The following is an 18,202-nucleotide window of genomic DNA, read 5'->3' as shown; positions in this document are numbered from 1 at the left end:
GCTAAACCATTTGTACAAATGGTCGGTGGTAAACTGAAGGTGGCCACTTTGAAACTGAGCCCAAAGCATTGTGAGGGGTTCCAAAAAGAGGTACCTTTCCGAGTACAAAATATACCCCCACACTCCTCATGTGCAGGCACTAGCTAAGGGCCTCTCGTATGGAGTTCTTGAAGAGGGACTTGGACTCTGGAGAAACCCTTCCATGAAAAGTGGGAAAAGTTCAGCGTTTTGCTAGGGAAGACGTGAGGATAGCCTCCGATGCCATGCAGAGACTCAAGGGTAGCCACGTGTACTGACCCTCCAAGCTGCATGCGACAATCCTCTGACATTTGAGAGCCGGGGCGTGTCTGCCGGGGCTTCAGCCCTGCTTCTGTTCGAGCCCCAAGCCACTGCAGGAGCCCCTGGTGGGGCTGAAGCTCCAAGACCCCCCTCCCCTTTGGGCAGTATCCGGAGGCAACATGGGGGGGGGGCACATGGGGTCATATCCCCCCCCCGATTTTTGCCAGGGTTTGCTGGCCACGCTCAGTCACATGGTGCTGCAGGGCCCACTCCCTACATGGCAGCTGCTGGAGCCGGCAAGCTGGGAGCTGCGGCCGTGGGGAGAGGCAGCAGCAAACAGCGGGGAGCTGCAGGGAGAGCCGTTGCTTTTGCTGCTGCCTCGCCACGTGGGGCTAACGCCGCGGCCCCTCCCTGCAGCTCCCAGCTGTTTGCGGCTGCCTCGCCGTGCAGCGCTACTGTAACCCACACACCTCCTGGGTCAGGGCCGGCTCCAGGCACCAGCGAAGGAAGCAGGTGCTTGGGGCGGCCAATGGAAAGGGGTGGCACGTCTGGGTCTTCGGCGGCAATTTGGCGGCAGGTCCCTCGGTCCTTCTTGGAGCAAAGGACCCGCTGCTGAATTGCGGCCGAAGAATGAAGCAGCGCGGTTGAGCCGCCGCCGATTGCGCTTTATCTTTTTTTTTTTTTTTTCCCCCGCTTTGCTGCTTGGGGCAGCAAAAAGCTGGAGCCGGCCCTGTCTGCTCTCCAGCCTTAGCAGCCAGCTGGCTTTTCGCTCACGCGGTAGAGGCTTCTGCACTGAGGTCCCAGGTTCGATCCCACCGCTGTCTGTGGGTGTTACATTAACACCTGGGAGCTGCAGGAAGGGGCTGCTGAGATGTGCCTGAGGGGGCATGACTCAAGCTATTGGGGGGGAGGGACCTTTAAATTGTGGGGGCCCCCCACTCTCAGCAGGCACCAGTTGTCTCTGGCAGACACCCCCAGTCCCACCACCCTGCTGCAGGGCAGAAACCCAGAGCTCCTCCCACAAGTGGGGTGGTGGGGAGAGCTCTGCGAGCTGCACTTTCTCTGTAAAAGAGCTACAGGCAGCTCACGAGCTGCAGTTTGGCCACCTCTGCTCTATGACATACAGTCACGTGAGGCAATGTTTAAAAGAGGAGACCTGGTCTGGTTCCACAGTCCTAGGAGAAAGGAGGGAGGAGCCCTAAGTTGTATATACCTTGGGAGGGAGGCTACTGAGAAGGGACTCAACTAAGTGGTGTACAGGACACAGTTGGGTTCCAGGACTAACCCTGAGTTCTCCATAAGGACCCAGGGGGACAGGATTTCAGCATGGCTGCCCCCTCCCCCCCCGTCCAAATCTGAGAGTGTAACTGTGGACGCTGAGGCTGAGAAAGTTGTGACAGCAATGAGCCCTTCTCCCTGCCCCCATTTGAACAGAATGGGCAGTGTCTGGCTCAGCCAGCAAATTCCACAGAAACAATCGGCATTCCTCAGGGGCTGTCTGAAAGGGGCCCTTCTCTTGCAGATAAAAGGAAACGGCAGAGACAAGCCTCAAAGAAAATTGGGAGGGAATAAAATTATTTTGGGTTGGGCTTTTTTTCTAAGTCAATCGGTTGAATTTTATTTAAAACTGGGGAGTAGTTACAAACCTTACCAGTGACTGCACCATCTAGTGGCCTGTTTTACAACTAAAAATACTCTCGTGCTATTAAAAAGCTTTCCAGCTAAAATCAGACATAGACTATTATAGGTCGGAGTACAGCATAGAAATACAATTGTGTTTTGTTTAAAATAACACCTGTAAAAAAGCGAACAGCTCTGAGTATCAACCTCAGTCTTAACCCAGGAGCTTGCAGGAATTAGGATGTCTAGAAGCTTGGGATTGCTGAAATCTACCACTTGCTGACTGATACGTGGAATTAACTAAACTTTAAAGGAAACTCAGCTATCTCCTCGGATGATAATTGGCAACAGGAGGTATACAGAGTGGAGGTTGATGGAAAAGACAATCCTTTTTTAAAACAATGCACACTAATGTATAAAGATCTGTACTTTTCTTCTTCTTCCGTGTTCTATTTTTCTGTGTTTCTCTTTTCTCCCAAACTTGTAACCATGTTTGGGGTGTATACAATGCTACATAATCCCCAAACACGGGGTCCTTTGCAGCATTACAGCCCCGCTCAGCATCTCAAGTCTTTGGTCTGTGAAAAATGTTGTCAAGGTCGGCGTTTGTGTGTTCTTATTTTCCATGCAAGTTTATTTGAAGACTAAAACTCTAGTTTTAATCTGTATTCTTTGTCTTGCAAAGTCCTGCCCACTAGGTTCTTTCTTTTAGTAAGCTGGCTTGCTCAGTGCTTTGCATTCTTCAGGAAAAAGTGGGAAAGGAAAAGAGTCAAACCTCCACGCTACATTCCTAATTTTGGGTTGTCAGTTAACCTTCCAAAGCTCTTCCAAGTCTGTTTTTATTAATAGCATATACAACACTTGCTGCAAGAAGTGGACTTTGGATTTATCTAGTTCACTGAATTCAACTACAATTGTTCTCGGTGCATTAGCACCCAGGACCTTGAAGACCCATAGGGAGAGTGATTTTGTCTTTAGCAAGTGGGCCAAGAGAGAAACCAGGTTAAAGAAATTGGTAGCCAACAGGTTTCCCAAATCTTGGATTTTGTCCCACATATTGAACTGGAATGTTGTCTGAAATCTTCTATCATATTCACAAAACTTGTTAGCCTAATATGCAAAAAAGGGGTTATATGTCTTCTCCTGTAGGCAGCAGTCTATGAGAACATGAACCGTCTCTCTTGCTGATCTTTAAGGCCAAGCTTCAAAAGTTTTCAAATGCATCCAACAAGTCCTCACTGCTCATCAAGACACCAAAAATATTTCTCCTGATGTCCGTGTTCATTCTCTGCTTACGAGCAAGCTCCAGTATCTTTGAACTCATCTTTCCTACAGGCAGTTTGTGCTGAGTCTTGCTGTTGGGAACACCAGTCATTGGTACTCCACTCTAGGATGACCCTACTATCCACTAACGGCCAACCCAATCAGCACTGAGGGGAGATTCCAATGACACACGAAGTTGAGTTTCTCTTCCAGAACCACTATGGTGGACCCGTGTTCTCTGCAGCTTGCCCAGCTTCTCAACTGGCTCAGAGTCGTAACCTGGGATTTTCTGCACATCATTGTTTTTTAGTGCCAGCGTAGTAGTGTAAGCAGAGTCAGGATGAGCTCTACCCTGACATCTGGTGGTGAATTGTAGCGAGTTGTGGAAAAGAACTTCAGGGGCTGGTCTTGTTTGCATAGGCACACCCACCCTGCCTCGCATGAGCCCACAGCTGCCCAAATGGTCACTTTGGCTGCTTTGGGATCCCCAGTTTCTCTGTTATTCGGGCAGGAAGAATAAAGTGTTGTTACCCTGATTATGTGAATCAAGGCCAGTGGAACTGTTTTATGACAGAGGGACTCACCATCAACTATGTAGCAATCACTAGACAAGGGACATGGAGAGAGGCTGAGGAGAGCTATGTATATTTGATAGTATAGGATCCCCCTTTGAGGGCCTGAAACACTAATTGTGCCTTCTCCTATCTCCACTGTTGAATAGCAGAGCTAATTTTGATTCCCTTAAGAATCTAGTTACAGGCTGCTGTGCTGAATTCACTTTGGGCTCATGGTGCACTAGCACTGGGGTTCCCCTACTACAAGCTGAAATCACTAAAGAGCTAAAATTCCTAAGAGCTGAGATCACTGAGTGCTGTGTTAACTAGTGGGGGAGCCTGAAAATCTATCGCTAAGTGGCTGGCAGAGTGGAGCAGTTTGTGGGATGGCTGGAGTGGCCCACAGGACAGCAAGTGAAGTGGGACAGAGCAGAGCAGTTCATGGGGCAGCTGGCGCATATCATGGGATGGCTCGTGGAGTGGAGCTGCTCGTGGTGAAGGCTGCAGCAGAACCCCAGGGAGAGGCGGGGCAGTCAGCCGGACCATGTAAGGTGCCCCTTAACACCCCGTGTGCCCCTTTCCCCCTCCCCCATTTCCACCCAGGCTGGGTGGGGAGGGACTCTGCAGATAAACTTTTGAACTCTGGGGCGGCACTGACCAGGGACAGAGACTTTTGGGTTGTTGGACTTTTGGATGATTTTTGAGTTGCTGGACTCAAGAGACTTTTGGGACTTTGGGGTGATCTTTTGGGTTGTTGGAGTTAAGTCCTCGAAGGGGAAAGGATACTGCCAAACTTACTTGGGGGTGAGTCTTTTGCTCCTGGTTTATGTTATGAATCCTGTTTGTGGTGTTTCCCCAACATGATGCTGCGTTGTTTCCCTCCTTTATTAAAAGGATTTTGCAACACTCAGACTCTGTGCTTGTGAGAGGGGAAGTATTGCCTCCTGGAGGCGCCCAGGGGCGGGATGGTATGTAATTGTCCCAGGTCACTGGGTGGGGGCTCGAGCCGGTTTTGCATTGTGTTATTGACACGGAACCCCTGGATACGGAACCCGGCCCTTGTTGCTGCCAACTCAGATGGGCAGAAGGGTTACAGTAGTATAAAGTGAACCCTAGACTGGTCCTGAAATTTCTTCCCCACAGCATGTGCTTTGTTCCAGGCCAGCTCCTTCAGGGCCAAAGCATTATCTTTTCTCAAGGAAAAACTCACATTTTCCGGGAGGAGCAGAATCAGTTCAAAGCCCTGTTCTGTAAAACTGCTAACAAGCGACTTCAGAATATTAGAGATCAGCAGCAAATGCACTACGTGAAACTTTATACAGACGGCCAATCAAGGCAAACAGGTTATCCCACTCTTTCCTTTCAGCATCCCTTTGATAGAATTCATCAAATTTCCTTACCACCGCTTCCAAAAAGTGAGCACCTGCCACAGTTCCCACGGGATGATGAAGAATGCTGTCCCAAATGACACACGCCATCATCCATCTATCCAGCAGGCATCATGACTGCAGTAACACAAGCATTCGTAAGAACATCTGTTAGCATTTATTCCTGTCCTTGCTACTGTTAGCCATGTATGTCTCTTCCAACTGTCCACTTATGGAGGCCAAATTTGGTTCACTCAACCTGCTAATTAGACCTTTCACTGTTTTCTTCAGTCTTCCCAGTTCTTCCTTCTTCTTTTCATCCACTGTCTCATCAGCTGTTCTCACTGGAGGGGGAACACACTTTGGAGCCCTATGGCGAAAGCTCGTCTCCTCTCTGGAGGTCTTGGCTTTGTTGGGTTTATTTATGCCACCAACCTCTGGGGACATGGAAAGATTTCTGCTTCCTTTCCTCTCATGCTCCCAGGTCCTTTCCACCTCTGCCTCCTCTGAGGTTTCTAAAGTGTCTTCTATCCTCACTTCCTCATCCCTGTCTAACTTCCCCTCCTCATCTGCCTCCTCCCCATCTAGCTCCCACCTCTCATCTAGTGACTCCATATTGATATCCTCCTTATCATCTTCTTCCCCTCATTCAGATCTAGGTGCCCCTCATCTGCATCCTTTTCCTCTTTGGCTCTAGATCCTCCTTGCTGCTCTCCTCATAGAGGCTGGAGAAGGTGGTCTCGGGCCCCAGGGCTTCCAGCATATAGCCCAGCCCATTCTGCGTGAAGCTGTGCAGCACGGAGGAGATGCCCCCCTCTTCCAGCTGCTGGATCCCCTTCTCCACGTTGGCCACCAGCAAGGCTTATTTCTGTACAGAGGCTGCGGCAGAGGCACCGGGTCCCTGCTGGAAGAGCTGCTTAACTTTCTCCTGGGAAAGCTGCAGGTGCTGGTCTCCAGGGGGTGATGAGGCCAGAACTGCAGCAGAGCAGGGGCATCTCCCTGGGCCCCATCCGGGCCCTCTGGCTACTCACCCCGGCTAGCCCCTGCCTTGCCCAGCTCCTGGTGGTGCAGGCAGCAGTGGCAGCTCCACTTGAGCCTGCACTTTTCCTTCCTCAGCTCACGGTGGCTCTTCCTGCCCCGGTCCCCTGTGGGCTGGGCTCCCGGCTCCCCAGGGGAGGAAGAGGGTGGCTCCCAGCCACCTGCATGAACTCCTGCACCACCAGCCACAGCTTCTGCAGCTGCCTGCTCCCAACGCGGCCTCCCCGGACTCCTGCTGCCCGCATCATGCTCCCCACAGTGGGGCCACAGTGACGCAGCACACTACCTGGCACCACCATCTTGGCTTGGTGATGTGGAGACATCTGGGCAGTTGTAAAGTTATTTCTATAGGGGATGGGTTTCAGGCCTCCTCTGGATGATGAATGAAGCTGAGGTGAGTGGGTGTTTTTATGGGCTGGGTTAAAACCCCATTAGATTCAGAGGTGAGAACTTGCCCTTCAGTTAACATTCCTGCAAACATAAGCCCCACCTAAAACAAAAGGTGTGTGTGCGAACTGGCCCAGGAGCGTCTGGGCTGTGTACTGTCATGCTTTGGGTGTGGGAGCCTGAGCAAACCCACCTACTGAGGTGACAGACAAGAACAGAGAGAGGCAGTGGAAAAGCAGGAGCCTGTTATCATAAAGAGCTTGGCCGGATCTACACTAGACACTTACTTTGGTATAACTACATCGCTCAGAGGTGTGAAAAATCCACACCCCAGAGCAACGCAGTTATACCGACCTTAACTCCTCGTGTAGAGAGACAGAGGGAGAGCTTCTCCTGCCGATACAGCTACTGCCTAAGCCAACGGGCGAGTTCTCTCCCGTCGGCTTAGAGCATCTTCATCAGAGCGCTACAGCGGGGCAGTTGCATTGGTGCAGCTGTGCGGATGCAGCGTTTGTAGTGTTGACCTGCCCTGTGTCTACGCTGCAGTGAACTGGCCCAGAAGTGCAAACTCAACCTTATCTAGAAGCCAGTGTTACATGAATGCACTGAAATAGACCCATTGCTGGTCCATATGAAAGTCGCTCCTGTACAGATGTTCTTATCCCATTACCATAGGATATCACAATTTGTAATGGATTTATTCTCACAGCACCCCTGTGAGGTAGTAGGACAGTGCTCTCATCTCCATCTTGCAGATGGCGAATCAAGGCACAGAAAGATGGGGTGACTTCTTCAAGGGAGTCTGTAGTAGAGCAGGGACTTGAACCCAGGCCAGTGCTCAAGCCACTGGCCCATACTTCCTCTTACCCCTGAACTTTGGACTTAAGAGGTATTCAGGTGGGGTAACTCTCAGCGCCTCCTGACTACAATGGGAGCTGAGGGCACTCAGCTTCTCATAGGAGGGACCCCTCCAGGATTAGTCCGGTTGGGCCTGTGGCTCATGAGGCTATCGCCTTGCAGATCCTCTAACACAACTGTCAGGGCCCCTCTGTCAGGAAATGAACTGGCACATGCTCAGGGATAGCAATAGCCTGGCATTGCCCAAGTGTATTGCAGCACAGTGAGGTGCATTGTGGGAAACTTACACCTTCTTCCGGAGCATCAGCTGTAAGCACAGATTTGTGATAATTAATAAAAGTTTGTCCTTGAACTGTACTTTTTATTCTAAGATTTCCAAGCGCTGGGTAAGTACAGTCGTCTCCGTGTGACAGATGGGGAAAGTAGGAATGGAGTAGGTGAGTGACTTGTCCACGCCCACACAACAAGACAGATGAGGGAAACTCTGTGGGTGAAGCAAGTTTGATCGTCAGGTGACCTCATTGTTATCCTACAAAAAGTAACCCACTAAGCCCCCTTTCTGGCCTATCACTGCAGGCGTGTTAACGGACCACTTCACCTTGAAGGGACCCTTAGAATATGTACTAACTGCTTTTGATAAACTATCTGTTCCACCTTGTATTTAGCTGTGACACTCTGAGTACCTCTCCTAGTGTGGACACAATAAATCGCTGAACTCCAGCAGTCGAGAGGCTGAAGCAAAGTTGATGGGGGAGCCGCAGCCGTCGATCCAGTGCCGCGAGGACGCAAGGTAAGTAATTTTAATTCGATCTTTGATATGTCGACTTCAGCTACGCTATTCTCGTAGCTGAAGCTGCGTATCTTAGATCGATGCAGGCCCCAGACCTGGAGAAGAGCTTTTATGTAGCTTGTGAACCTCTCTCAGAAGTTGGTGAGAGGTTCCCCCTAGAGGTGGTAGCTAGGTTGGCAGAAGAATTCGTCCCTCACCTTAGGGCATAGGCGTCGACTTCCCCACTTGCCCCTGGGTGCTCGACACTCCCACTCCACCCCTTCCCCAAAGTCCCAGCCCCAACTCCACCCCTCCCTGCCCCATTCCAACTCCTTCCCCAAATCCCCACCCAGGCCCCGCCTCTTCCCCGAGCGTGCCACATTCCCGCTCCCCCACTCCCTCCTGGAGCATGCTAATGCTGCCAAACAGCTGTTTGGCAGCAGCCAGGCAGGAAGCGCTGGGAGGTAGGCAGAGGAGCAGGTACGTAGTGTGCTCAGGGGACGAGAAAGAGGAGAAGGTGGGGTGGGGGGTGAGGGGAGCTTGGCTGCCAGTGGGTGCAGAGTACCCACTAATTTCTCCCCGTGGGTGCTCCAGCCCCAGAGCACCCCTGGAGTTGGCGCCTACACCTTAGGGCCGTCTACACGGGGGGTTAGGTCAGCTTAACTACACACGTGAATTTTCCCCACCCCTGAGCGACACTGGATTGACCTAACTTTTTAGCATAGACCTGACCTAGGTGTGTATCGACATGCCAGGAGGGGAGTGCCAATGTCGCATAGGCCCAGCCCACTCCTCCTTTCGCAGATTCACACTGGACTAGACATAATTTGGCACCCAGTCCGTTGTTCGGAGATGCATTCTGCAGGGCAAGTGCTCCATAAAAGCAGTGACTGATGGATAAATAAGCATCAAGATTGGGCCATCAATGGTTCTTTTTTGTACTACAGCGATTTAGTTACTGATGTAAGGCCTGCTCCCAAGCCTACTGAAGTCAATTCCTGTGTATTCCTGGCAACTTTGAATGTGCCGAGTTGAAATCAGTTACACAAATATGAATAGAATATGAACAGGGGGTCAGCGCCGGCTCATCATTGTGGTAACGCAGTTCTCCAGCCTTTGTTTGAGTGTGTATTGATTTTATTGTGCAAGTAAATGACTCATTTATTTGCTGGTTAGAACAGAATTTCTTATTAACGTTTAAACTCAGCTGCATGCCATTCTAATATGCAGGGGTCTGGGTGCTTTTCTTATGTAACTTGCAGGTCTTCCTCCTGGGCCCGCCTGTCTGGAACTCAGTGCGGGACTGAGGCCTAAATGTGCATTTTGTAATGATTATTTTATACTGTTGCCGCGAAGGGCAACACCCGCATGGAAGTGTAGGAATGATTATATTTTACACCTGATCAGAGGATCTCAAAGCACTTTACAAACAGTCCTGAATTTATCCTCGCAGCGCCCTTGTGAAGCAAAGTATCGTCAGCCTCCTTTCACAGAGGGGGAAACTGAGGCACGGAGCACGGGAGGGAGCAATAATCAGACAATCTTGTGCCTATATGGGGTGGGCTGGGGTCCTAATTTGTACCCATGCCCTTTATCCAGACTCACGCCCTGCTCCCCCCAGCAATATAACCCTAATCTCCCCATGCTGTTCCACAGGCTGTGATCACTACAGCTTCCCAACTCACACCTTTACTACAGTATAGTGTTAGTTACAGGGCATGGCTTTTAGCTCAAGTTAATTATTGTCAACTGACTTGGCGAACACATTGGTGAGTAGGGCCCGGCCCCTCCCCAGTTGTTTAGTCCAAGTCACACGTGTTTGGGAAGCCAAAAACCTGGAAAAAATTGGTGAAAGTCCAGGCAAAGGTGTTAGCTAAATTGAATTAACCAGCATCCAATTCACATGGGTTCAGAGAAACTTTAGTGTAAACAAAGCCATGCAGGATAGAAAGAACTGGCCTCGCTTTGCATGACTCCACCTCCCCACCTCACGCTCATTTTGCTCCGCCTACCCCTCTGTTTGCTCATTACAAATCTCCCTGTACAGTTGGAAAGGGATGTCTTCCTTTCCCACTCTGGCCCTTGGGCCTTGTTGGATGCTACCCTGTGCTTGGAGCAGCCCGTGGAGGGGAGCCAGTGTGGCCTAGTGGCTGGGCTTCTGGAGAGTTGGGTTCAATTTCCTGCTTTGCTAAGTAATCTTGGGCAAATCCCTTCCTGGCGTTTGCCTCAGTTACCCCAACTGTAAAAGGAGGATAATGGTACTGACCTCGTTTGTAAAGTGCATTGAGATCTGCAGATATAAAGTGCTCTACAAAGCCTATTATTATTATTATTTATGATGTATACCAAGGCTCAGTATTTCCTTCCAATCCCTTCTTAAAGGGTATTTTCCCATGAAGCCTGTCATTGAGGATCTGCTGCTGGCAGGCGTGCTCACAAGCACCTGCCTTTGAACCTTCGTCCCATGTCAGATCTGCCCAGGCTAGACTCTGGGGTGGGAAGCATGTCTCTTCGTGTTTTATGCATCTGTAAAATGCCAGGGACACTTATGATGCTCTCTATTCACCGACATACAATAATCACAACTCCATTTGACGTCATGTGGATCGGCAAACCCACAATAAGCCAGTCCAGTACGATGGACCTAGCAACCAAGTTTTCAGTGTGTTGACTTGAGAAAGCCCTTGATAAGTACTAGGCAATGATGCATTGACAGGGACATTGCTGGAAGATGAAGCCCACCAATGGCAATGTACGGGAGCCAGAGACCAAGAAATCTAATACGATGGTGGACAGGCAAGCAGATCGGGTCAAATAAGTGGTGTGATTACTGAGCGGCGGGGTGGGAAAGGGATGGGAGAAACACACAGTTTTATTTTCAAACACAAACTCCAGATCATATATTTTTTATGCATCCACACTGAATGTTTTCAAAGCTACATCCAAATTATGTGATTTTTTCGCATTAGTTAATATAAATAATAATCTAAACCCCTCCCTCCTGGCACCTGACTATATATAGAAACATGGTTCATTTAAGTGGCTCAGATGACTCATAAACCAGAATGAAGTCTTAAATCACTAACTCAGATCAGACACACACCTTGGGGAGAAGCCATCTTTAACACTGTAATGGACTGGCTGATGAATTCGCAACACTGCCCTCTACTGGATGGAATCCAAATTCCTCAAGAGGAAGAGCAGGGCAAACTCTGTGCAGCAAATAATTAACTTGATAAGTTTTCCTCTCCTGCCCCCACTTATTTGCAAATTATCCACAAATGAACTTTGATTTTTTTTCAAATGTGTTTGTTATCTGGACTGAAAATCATATTTCTGCCCCGTGGGCTGTTTGCGAGCTGTTAGCTTCATCAATGCCTTGGACATTTATGGTGTATGATTAGTCGGGCACATATTATTATCACCATTATTGTTATTTATTATTATCGTGGGAGTGCCCCAGTCATAAGCAGGACCCCCTTGTGCGAGGTGCTGTACAAACACAGAACAAGGAGACATTCCGTAAATCGCCTAGATACTTTGGACAATCCCATCCTTAGGCTGTGATTTTTCAAAGGAGGCTCCCCACTCCCTTTAAAAATTCCAGGTGTAATCCATCGACTGTAAAGAACTGGCTAGTGTGTTCGATGCCACAGCTTTTTCTTGATTGGGATCAGCACTGCTCAGCTGTGTGTCATAGGCCCTGCTCTGCTAACAGCTACAGGAGAGTCTCCTTTTACATACGGGCCTGTCCTGTGGGAGCAGGAGGAGCTGAGTTCTCGCTGCTGTGTGTGTGCCATGTGAATGGCCCTGGTGTGCAGCAGAGAGAGGAAGGCAAAGAAAGTAGAGTGGGAGACATTTTTTCCCCTGACCTATACAAAGGGGGAGGTCATGCATTTCTCTCACAAAAGCTTAAGAGCAGTATGTGAAGGTGGGGATGGGGAATGAAAGGGTTTAACCCTTCAGAGCACTAGCAACTTCCAAACTGCCAGACAGACAAATGCTGAATGCTCAATGTGTTTTAAAGAGACAAGGCCGGGGAGGCAATATCTTTTATTGGTGAGAGAAATGAGCTTTCGAGCTTACACCGCGCTCATGCTGGAGAGCTCGTCTCTCTCCCCAACAGGAGTCGGCCCAATAAAAGATTTGACTTCCCCCGCCTGGTCTCTCTAATATCCTGGGACCGACACGGATACCACAACACTGCAAACCACAGTCAGGTTTAAAGTCAGGCACAGATACTTAGATACTAAGGTGAAAAGTGCTTTACAAGTCTCCAAAGGGTTAAACTTTAACATTGCTAGAAAGGGATTAAATTCAGCCCGACACCTGGCAGCCACTGCTCTTTACTCACTTAAGCACAGTGTTTAAATCCATCCCAAGGCATAGGGCTTTGGTGAATCTGGGCTGAGCTAGCTTCTGGCCATCCAGGATCTCTTTCAGTCTCTGAGGCTATGACTACACTGAAAGTACTACGGCGGCAGGGCTGCGGCTGCACCGCTGTGTAGACGTTCTCTACAGTGACGGGCGGGGTTCTCCCATCAGCATCGTCAAGCCACCTCCCTGAGAGGCGGTAAGAGTTCTTCCATCAACCTACATAGGGGTCGGCACAGCGATGTCTCCTGGGGGGGGGGGGGGATTTTTCACACCCTGGAGAGATGGAGCTGTGCCAATGTAAGCTTCCATTGTGGACCAGCCCTGAGATTTGAAGGCATCTGAGCACCTTTCCAGTAAGAAATGTTTAAACACAAGGGGGGGTTGTTGCTAGAAAAGCACATAACACTGTTTCACTGGCTCGTGTAGCCAGGGCCAGACGGTGTCATAGGTCTTATAAGAGAAACATGTTTTCACTCATGTACCTAGTCGTTCAGAGCTCAGCCCTACTCAGGAGGTGCTCAGTAGCTCTCAGGATCTGGATCTGAACAAAGGGCTTTCAAAGCTCCCCCCACAGGCCCCCCATGACTGCTCTGTGGCCTCTGTCCAAGCAGCCTGGTCTGGGAACCAATAAGCAAAAGCAAAATATTCAAACCACCGCTGGTAATTGTCCCAAATAGGAATATCCTGGGGTGGCTCTGGAGTTGCTTCATGCCAGGGAGTCTTCATGCAAGAGCCATTGGCACATTTTGAAATACCCTGGACTCCTGTTGTTTTTATTACATCTTGTTTATTCCATCTGGTTTATTACATCTCAGGCATCTGGGCTTGCCATCCTCAACAAGTGCCAGCAACCCAGCTGCTTTGTCAGCTACACTGACTTCGCGTCTCATGCACCCGGCCCTCCTTTGCTCCTTACCCAAACGAGCTGAACCTGGGGGTGTTTAGGACCCAGCCCAGCTGCTGCTCCCTTTCAGGTCTCTTCAGGGTTATTCCTTGGTGGGAGGTAGGGTCCAGGGCTCAGTGGTGTGAATGAGAGGAAGACAGAAAATCTGGACTGAAAAGCTCCAACTGGAATAGCTCGCCTGTATCCAGGCAACAGGCCTGACGCAACCACCGAAAAAAAAGCCCTTAAAACACACACACACACATAGACACAGAGAGATTTCAGCAGCAAGCCAGAGACAAGAGCAAGACAGAAACCTGATGGCACCACTGACCGAGCTTCGCAAACCCCAAGTTGCAAACCAGAGGCTGAAGGCGCGACAGAGCAAAAAAATATGTCTCTGGCATAGTAATTGTCACTCAGCCCCCGGTAAGTTTGATTCCTTCTTTTACTTCTTAACGTGGGTTGTAGTAAACCGTAGTTTCACCCAGACGATGGAGCGACGTGCTAAATAAAAGATGCACTAGCAGGAGGATTGACTCGATGGCCTAACAGGTCTTTTTTTTTGGTCCCTGGTAATATGGACAATGGTCAGATATTGGTATCTGAGCCTGTGAAGTGGGTGGAGGTAGAGTGGAGAGCCCATTGGTGGGAGCTGTCCATGCTAACCCAGCATAGTTCAGGAACGGGCATTATCCTGTGTGCTCATGTGCTCCAGAGGTGTGCACCCCGGAATGCACACTTTTTGTGGCTTGCCAAAATCCATTCAGGGACTACACCCTGTGCAGCGCTGTTGTTTTGAATGGGCTTGTGGCAGGGTCAGAGCAGAATTTGGCCCTGAGTGGCTGCTGCATCCCCCCAAAAAACCCATCAAGGACATTCAGTTAGATTCCCAGCTAGCCTGTACAGGAACAGATTCCCTGCTCGGTTCCATGGCTGTAAGCGGGATCTGGGTGAGGGCTAACTTGGCCAAAGTCAATAGAAAATGCCTAGACTGACGCCGGTGGAACTGAGCAGAGTCTGGTCCACGTAAGGGAAAATCATCTGCTGCTCAAAGCCCCGACACAGTGCAAGTGAATGTTGGGGTGCTAGGTGTAGGCATGACGGGCTGCCCTGGGGGAGGTGTTTTCAGGTTTAGCTATTGTCATTCCGTCAGACACGGTGCTAGATCCTCAACTGAAGCAAATCAGCTCCACCAGAACTCTACCGATCTACATCAGCTGAGGAGATGGCCCATACAGGCTATTCTAACACTGGGAAAAAATCCAGAACTCTTGCAAAGCCTTTTACACTGGCTGGGGGTTTCTTTAATCATAGCACAGCAGAACACCGCCAGTCCACGCGCTGTATAATTGACACACCCGTACATTACTACGGGGATCTCTCTCTACTTCTCAGTAAAGATTCCAGCACAGCCAGCTCTCTTAGTATTAAGACTTCTCTGCCCTTATGAAATATACAACAGCATATTTGCTGTGATTACAACATTAGTAACATGAATACAACCAAACTGCTCCTTTCCAGTAAATAAACCCTGGTCCACCTGGCGATGGACTGATTATCTTTGCTTTGTTTGCTCATGGATTTCCTAATTTACAAAGTTCAGTGGAGCTCCCGGTTGTCAGTAGAAATTTGGGAGATTCTGCTGTAAGTAGATTCCAGTGATTTGTTTCTTTAAGTGCCATAGTTTTAAAATGTGGCGTTGACTGGTGTTCGAAGAGTTAACATTTCTCATCTGTCTGCTAAAGCAGGACTGTCTGTTAATGCTTATTTAAATGTTACCTCTTGTCCTGTGATCATTACAAACTCATTTTGTATATGTGTTCTGCTCATCATCACCTGATTTAGTTGGGGATTGGTCCTGCTTTAGCAGGGGGTTGGACTAGATGACCTCCTGAGGTCCCTTCCAACCTTGATATTCTATGATTCTAGGATCATAAACTCTCCGCCGCCAGAGTTTTTAAAACATAGCAGAGAAACTGAGTCCAGGAAAGAGGAGCCTGACCCTCTGGTAGTTAGCAAAGCTGGAATCTTTCGGGGGCAGTTAGCTGTCAATTCCTCTTTAAACAATCGTGGCTGGATTGACAATGCTGGTGAATGCCTGGTAAAGAAATGAATCAGCCGTGTGTTTGTATGGATCACATACTAAGGCACGGCACTGGATGAGACAGAGAGTATGGAACAATAGCTGTGGCAGACAATGGAGACCGACCCCCCTGTACCTGGATTGGACTTGGAGCCCAATATTACAAGCTGCAGGGAGCTGCCCTGAGCTGCATCCATTCCTAAAAACTTCAGTGGATGTGCAGGGTGCTCAGCAGCTCACAGGATCAAGCCCTGAATGGAGTAAAGAACGTCTACAAGAAACCCCTCGCCAGGCTAAATTCCCTCCTGTATGTAAAGAGTTGACTCCCTCCCCACAGCTCCCAGGGAGAGAGGTATTTTTCATTCATCCCTATAAGGAGTCAGAACGCTTTGCTTTACGTTTACACAGGCCAAGGACCCCTCAGCGCTTTGTTGCCTCTGTTCACACAGCCCCAGTGGAACGCAGCTGGTTCTGGAGTGAAGGGCAGCAGACAGCGGAGAGGCAGGGAAGAGCACAAGCCCAGATCCCTTGGGACCTTCAGCAAGAGGGTGTGTCTGACCTGTGTGCAGCTGGGCACAAGGAGCCTGCCTCACCCCCAGGCGAGGATCACCATTCTTGTGCTTTGTGGATCAGGGGCTGCTCCTTCCTGGCACTGCCAGGGCACAAACCATCCTGAAGCAGGCAGGGTGGGGGGGGGAGCAGTGCACAGCAGGGCTAACGTCCACACTGCCCCTGTGCATTCAGGCGCTCCAGGATGGATTCACAGCATCCTAGATTTTAAGGCCAGAAGGGCCCATTGTGATCATCCTAGTCACGCCTCCTAAGAATTCCACCCAGCAATCCCTGCACCGAGCCCCAGCCGCATTTCCCTGCCAGGGCATACCTCTGAGAACGCCATCCAATCTCCATGCAATGACCTCAGTGGGTCGTGTCCCTGGGCCAGGGGTTCCAATGGCTAATTACTCTCCCTCATTTGGGGTGGTGGGTCGAAAGCCCTGCCAGGAGCCCCCATCGATGGCACAAGGCTGTGGCGAGGGACCAGCATGTTTAAAAGAGCTCAGGGCCAGGCTTCCAACTGCTCTGCACTCACAATGGGGCCAGATTTTCAACAGAGCTCAGCTCCTAGGTAGGCAGGGCCGGATTTGCAAAGTGCCTGGCACCCAGCAGTGCCTGTGTTTTCAGAAGGGATCTGCACCCAGCGGGCTGGGCTCCCTTGGCTATACAGCTGCTTAGTCTGTTGTCAAATGGGACCTGAGTGCTTCCGAAAGGCCAGCCTTTAGCTCCACCCAGGGCAGTTCCAGAACTGCTTCTCTTTCCCACACGGGTACTGGTCAGACCCTGGCTGGGTTTGTGCATAACAGGAGGTGAGGACCAGCTGCAATTGGCTGAGGATGAGCTCCTGCCGTATGCAAAAAGCTGGACGCTGGCCTCCGGGGAAGAAGTCAGAATTAAACGCTACGGGTGAAATCCAGGGTCCATTGAAATCAATAGCAAAACTTCAGTGGGGCCAGGATTTCCCCCCCTAACTCGGGCTGTGCACACCTGGGAAGTGTGGGGAATTATTCGAGGTTGACAAGGCGGGGTAGCATCTTCGCTTGTGGGGACCCTGCCTACCTCTGTGTTTATACAGTGGAGCCCTGAGACTGACCACTGAGATTTGAAATTAGCCTGGAAAAAGTCCTATAAAATGTAGGGAACAAAATCTTCATTGCTCCCCGCAGAGTGAGGCCAGGGGGAGTCACGGGTGTTCAGGATCAGGATCAGGATCAGCGAGCCTGGGTATATTATGTGCTCAGAGAGACGCTTGGGAAAATACTAGTTTGTAATCTTTAGGGCCTCTCTGGGCAAACAGCCCTCCCCCTGCAGAAAGAAGAGCAGATTCACAAGGCAATGCTAGGTCAGTGGCACTGAATTCTCTCCGTCAGGGAGGACCGGGGAATGCAGTGCTGCTGGCTGGGTGTGTTTGACAGGGCCGGTCCCCTCCCTTTTCCCTGAATCCTTTTTCATCACAGCTTTGTTCTTTTTCTGAAGTCTGGTGAATTGGTTTCATCTCCCCTGCAAACCAGCGAGCGATAGGTCAGCCGGCCCCCACGGCTCCCCTCGCTGGATCTTCCGGATCATTATTTGAGAGAAGCAACAAAGGAAAGGGCCAGGACGCATCGCCTAATTACAGGTAGCAGCAAGTGAAAAAAGCTCAGCTCTTCTACTCGCCTCACACAGTCTGGGGACCAGACTTAGGGCCCGATGCAAAACCTGTTGAAATCAATGGGGGTCTTTCCATTGACTTCATTTGCTTGCGACTGGAATGTAAAGGATGCCACGCAATGCGAGCCTAGGGTGGGAATGTTCTCCCCCAGCTGCCAGGGCTGCCATAGGAAAGACAATATGTTTATGAGCTGGGAGGAGTCCAGAGCTGGTGCTGGTACATGGGACTGCGCGATCAGGTTTTATTACCGTGAAGAAGGAACAATGGTGGGAACACTGGTGATAACTCAGCATTAACTATTTCACTGCTGTTCCAGCTAGCATCAGCAGCCAGCCAATGTGTTTAGTTGTCATTGTGTTAGTGGTGGAACTTGTGGTATTACAATAGTACCTCCAGGTTCAAATCCAGGTTGGGACCCCATGGTGCTAGGTGCTGTACAAACACATCGTAAGAAACAGTCCTGAGCTGAAGAGCTAACAGACAAAGGGTGAGAGGCAAGAAGTATGATCATAGAC

At 50.0% G+C, this 18,202-nt stretch overlaps 1 protein-coding gene and 1 pseudogene across 1 annotated transcript in view; one reads left to right on the top strand and one right to left on the bottom strand.

Annotated features, from left to right (window-relative positions):
* Positions 1–2,624: 2,624 nt before the first annotated feature.
* Positions 2,625–5,698, bottom strand: LOC123366101 (annotated as a pseudogene).
* A 7,863-nt stretch (positions 5,699–13,561) lies between these two features.
* The window catches only part of FAM167A (family with sequence similarity 167 member A), a 31,156-nt gene continuing 26,515 nt past the window's right edge, over positions 13,562–18,202 (top strand). Inside the window, exon 1 of the mRNA XM_045010707.1 lies at positions 13,562–13,824. The gene's annotated coding sequence lies outside the window, so the exon portion shown is untranslated. The remainder of the gene's footprint in view (positions 13,825–18,202) is intronic.

Source organism: Mauremys mutica, chromosome 3 (genome assembly GCF_020497125.1).
Source record: "Mauremys mutica isolate MM-2020 ecotype Southern chromosome 3, ASM2049712v1, whole genome shotgun sequence".
Classification (NCBI taxonomy): domain Eukaryota; kingdom Metazoa; phylum Chordata; order Testudines; family Geoemydidae; genus Mauremys; species Mauremys mutica.
Note: the sequence above shows the minus strand (reverse complement) of the source record. Positions and strands in the feature narration are given on the sequence as shown.